The sequence below is a fragment of the Penaeus japonicus genome, unplaced genomic scaffold, assembly GCF_977035675.1.
Source record: "Penaeus japonicus unplaced genomic scaffold, GWHDUDI00000001_assembly GWHDUDI00000031, whole genome shotgun sequence".
Classification (NCBI taxonomy): domain Eukaryota; kingdom Metazoa; phylum Arthropoda; class Malacostraca; order Decapoda; family Penaeidae; genus Penaeus; species Penaeus japonicus.
Window position 1 is genome coordinate 8,438,633 of NW_028234433.1, and position 5,000 is coordinate 8,443,632.

The window sequence follows — 5,000 nt, forward strand, 5'->3', positions numbered from 1 at the left end:
GAATTCGGGCACAACTCCCCCTCCTCTTCGCCTCCCCCCTCCCCCTCCACTGAAGAACAGCGGGGGCTCTCACACTCACGAGTGGAACATTTCCAGAAGACTATTTTTATAGACACTGTTTCCTATTTTTGAGTAATGCAATATCTCTCTCCCGGATAATCCTCCATGTTACACAAACTACGAGGGACACTTGATACGAGGAGATCGCTGCCATGTGAAAATAGTTCTTCAAATGAGATTCCTTTGCGTTTGTTCCCTTTTGTGTATACGTCTATATATATATATGTCGGTGCTTGCATAACCATAAACAAATCTTTCCTTGCATCCAAAGCACAAAGAACATACGTCACAAGTCGATCCACAAATGACGTCAGAACCTTCGAACGACATACCAAGACCTGCCCGTCTATCCATCAACCTATCCATCCATCCATCCATCCATCCGGTTCGAAAGACCACCATCTCGCCATTCTAGACCCGTATGGTGTACGTGCGTATGCGTAGAATGCGACCGGGTAGACGTGAGAGACAGAGAGAGAGATAGGGTTAGGTGGAGACGTCCTTCTCCCCCCACTCCCCTTACCTCCCCTGCCCCCCACCCCCTTGAGAGCAGCAAAAAGTGGTACGGGGAGACCGGGCCTTGCTTCCATGGAAAATTAGTTGAAACTAGTTTGGTGCCAAGGGAGGGGATGGGGGGGGGGGGGAATGGCCGCCCGCTCGCTGATCCTCGGTTGCTCCTGGCGTCAGGCGAGGGCCGGGTCGAGGAGGACGTTGGAATAGCATAGTCACGCCTGTCTCCGCCGTCGGAGTGGAAGAAAACGGGGGAGTCACGTTCACATCAAGCCAAAGCACGTCACGTGACATTCTCCGCGACTGTCCTCTTCGATTTCTCATCCTCCTCCACAACCATCCTCCTCCTCGTTCACCACCATGGCCACCACCACCATTTCCATCACCATGACCAACATCATCACAACTACCACCTTATCCTCCTCCTCCTCCTCCTCCTCCTCTCCCTTCCCCCCCCCTCCTCCACATCCATCTCCAACTCCACCAGCACCGCCCCCATAAACATCTCCATCAACTCCATCATCTCTAACTCTAATTCCTCTTCTTCTTCTTCCTCTTCCTCCCCATCCTCCTCCTCCTCCTCCTCCTCCTCCTCCTCCTCCTCCTCCTCCTCCTCCTCCTCCTCCTCCTCCTCCTCCTCTCGCGACCTAGATCTCGCTCCTGGTCGTCGACACCCATATGCAGGATAAATTCCCCGATTATGTGTGACCCTGAGGCAAAGCGCCGACCTTTCCGCGTGCAACATTGACCTTTCTGAACTTAGACCAAGCAAGGGCAGCATTATTCCAACCATATGGAGTCAACACAACACACAAGCTAATTAGGAAGATGTAAGATCCTACACGCACAGACGCAGTCGTAAGCCCCTCCTTCTTCGTATTGCAAATGTGCAACAGGAAGAGAAGCACGAGGAAAAAGAGACATTAGTGCCACTTTTTCGCCGAAACAACCGATGCTCGTATGGCTTCGCTCTCGCTCGCTCTCTCACTCACTCACTCTCTCTTTTCTTTCTTTCTTTCTTTCTTTCTTTCTTTCCTTCCTTTTCTTTCTTTCTTTCTTTCTTTCTTTCTTTCTTGCTCTCTCTCTCTCTCTCGGTATTTCATTTAAATCGAGCTCCAGGCTCTTTGATGCTCTCCAGATCGCATTGACACCCACCAGAGATCCCTCAGGAAAAGCGCAAGAAAATTAGACTTTTCATTCAAGTCAAAATGTAAACACGACGGAATCCGATCGACAGAAGCAACACAATCAGCATGAGCTTGCAAGTCTAGCCATCGATCGATCGGTGCGTGCGTCCGTGTGTGCGTGCGTGCTTGCTTTCATCCGTCCTTCGGTCCGTGTGTGTGGATGTGGGTTGAAAGAGTCTACTGTTGAAAGCAATGCCATTCTGCTTGCTTGCTTGCTTTGGCTAGTCCCTTCTTGATTTCTTGTGCTGACTCGCGTGTTTCGTTAAGACTTGACTGCTGACGAGGCGCTGCCACCTGACCCACTCGGAGGCTTCTCTCTTGCCTCTCTGTCTTTCGACTCGTGTTCCCGCGCTCCCGTGCCCTTTTCTGTTACGCGATTCTTCATTTCTCACTCACTGTAATGGCCCAAAAAAAAGAGAGAAAATGCACGCTCTTTGTTTGTTTGTTGTTGTTATTTTTCGTTCGAATACCCACTTGTCATCGGCCTTGGCGTGCGAGGAGCAGCGTGACCCCATGACGTCGCGCGGACCCCAGGACCCTGGGCAGAGCGACCATAATAGTTCTTCCCTGAGACAAGTCTGAGAAAACGCGCAGTTCACTTCGTCCTTCCTTCCTCCTGTCTTTCCCTCCTTCCCGGTGTAATGGCCTTTCACGCTGTCAAGACGCGAGGGCTCCTTGACCCTGGTCCCTCGTCTCGTGCGGCCAAGGTCATTGACTTGAACTCTTCTTCTCTGTCTTCTTTCTCCCCTTGTCCTTTCCTTCTCTCTCTCTCTCTCTTCTCCCTTTACTTATTTTCTTCTTCTTCTCCACTTCCTTTTCGAATTTCTTCCCTGCTGTCGCTGTCGTTGCGATGGGCGGCGGCGCTGAAGACGACTCTCGAGCGACGGGAGACGGGCGTTCGGTCACCTCAAGAAGGATTGTTTACCCCCCCCACCCCTTCCTCCTCCTCCTCCCCCCTGCAGTCATCAGCCACTCCTAGACCTACCGGATGCTCGGCACTCCTCCAGGCCGGTGTCACATCCTCCTTCCCCCTTCGCCCCTCCCCCCAGCTAAAGCCCTCCTCGCCCCTCCCCTTGTGAAGCCCTCCCCTCCCCTCCCCTCCTCATCCCGATCCACCCCACCCAAAGCCCCTCCCAAGACGAGTCCTCCTTCAGCAATTCGAGAGCCTCTCCGCCCGGCTCGACAGCCTTCTCGGCGACCTAACACTCTCCTTCTCGAAAACAAGAAAGAATTCCGAAAATATCTCCCTAAGGGCCCTTCGGCGCCGGCCCTGGCTTGACCTTGGCGACTTTCTCGTAATGGGGGCGGGGGGAGGGGGTAATAATGGGGGGAGGGCGACGGGGGGCGATGGAGCTTCTAATACCAGGAGGAGGAAAAGAGGTAAGGGGGAGGGAGGGAGGGAGGGAGGAGGGAGAGGACCTAATATGGAAGAGAGAGAGAGAGAAGGGGAGGGAGGAAGGAGGAGGGAGGAGAGGACCTTCTAATAGGTGGGTGACGGGGAGGGGAAGGGGGAGGGGGAAGTAGAGAGGTGCTACTTTTAAGGATAGGGAGAATGGCGAAGGAGGGGGGGGGGGTGGAAGTCCTACATGACAATCCTTTCCGCCCTGTCACAGAAAGCATGTCGAGCGAATCACAAATGAGGGATATTTCTTCTTCCTCTTCGTCAAATTTTGAATCAGATTTTCCTCTTTGTCTTACGCACAGTACTTGGCCAACGAGAGAGAAAAAAACAACACGAAAGATTTTTTCATCGGTGACATTAAGAAAATAAAATAAGAATGAAAAAAAAAAGGAATTGGACAAATGCCAGCGAAGGAATGCCTGAAACCCTTTCGAATCCTAAAAAAAAGAAAGATATAATGGTGATAGCGCAGTCACTTCCTACTGATAAGGAGTTAGAAAGGAGGAAAGGAGGAAGGAGGTTGTGGGAGGGGCAGAAGGAGAATAAGGCAAAGAAAACGGAGGAGGTGGTGGGGGTGGCAGCTAAAGGAAAACAAATATATATACATTTACATTTATATATACATATATATATATGTATATATATATATGTATATGTATATGTATATGTATATGTATATGTATATGTATATGTATATGTATATGTATATGTATATGTATATGTATATGTATATATATATATATATATATATATATATATATATATATATATATATATATATATATATATATAGAAAAAGGAGACCAAGGAAAAGAATGAGGATGAGAGGCAGAGGGGGGATGAAAAGGAAGGAGACGGAAAAAGAGGATGAAGAAGAGGAAGAGGCAGAGAGGGCTGAGAGCGGAGGCCTTTGGAGGCGACCGCGATCCGAGGATAAGCACGGCGGCGGCGGCGGCGGCGGTGGCTGGCTTCTCGCAGCGCCGCCGCCCCAAGTAAGGCGCAAGCAACCTCGCTCCTCACCTACATAGTGCCTCGTCGAAGCCTTCCAAAGCCTAGGCAAGCGCCGCCTTTCGTTCGTTTCTCCATTTATTTATGTTGCTGTCTTTTAGTCTCTCTGTTTGTCTGTTTAACGTGCATGGTTACCCCCACCCCCAGAGCACGAAAAGAATGATCTTGGACACATATTTAACACATATTTATCACATACATACATACGCACAAACAATTCATATAATTTATCTACCAAATAAATGAATAAATGAACAAATATCAAAGAGAAGGAGAAAAAAAAATCTTAAAGGAAAGGAATCCGGATACGAAGACAGACACACGGAAACAGAAAAAAAAAGAATGAAAGAAAAAAGGAAGAAGAAAAAAAAAAGGGTTCCGAAAGTCGAAGCCGATCCGCGGTGCCGAAGACACGAGGGCCCTTTCGTCCGTCCTGTAGGTCGCCGCCGGAGAGGTTCGCCTTGCGTTCCCGACCACTTCCTGGACCCACCAATCCCAGATCGAAATCATTCCTGGCTATCAAATGTACCCTGCCTCGCTTGCTATTTGAAGCGGATTTTTCTACCTTTTTTTATTAATTAATACTTGGACAAGATATGCATTTTTTATTGGGATGATTCGCGTTTGATTTTATCCTTATTAATGGAACTGCAGTCGTAGTGTATGCCTGTTGACTGGTTTCGCTTTCGCTCCTCTGCCAATGCATTGTGGGTTCTCCTACGTATTACTTAGCGAGAGCCGGATTATATGACACCTTTTCTCTGAACCTGCAAGTCTCTGTCTCTCACTCACTCTCTCTCTCTCTTTCTGTCTGCCTTTGTTTCTTTCTTTCT

General features: G+C 49.2%; 1 protein-coding gene across 6 annotated transcripts in view; it reads right to left on the bottom strand.

The window, feature by feature from the left end:
• The window catches only part of LOC122246066 (uncharacterized), a 122,509-nt gene that overhangs the window by 16,726 nt on the left and 100,783 nt on the right, over positions 1-5,000 (bottom strand). The gene's annotated exons all lie outside the window — the stretch shown is intronic.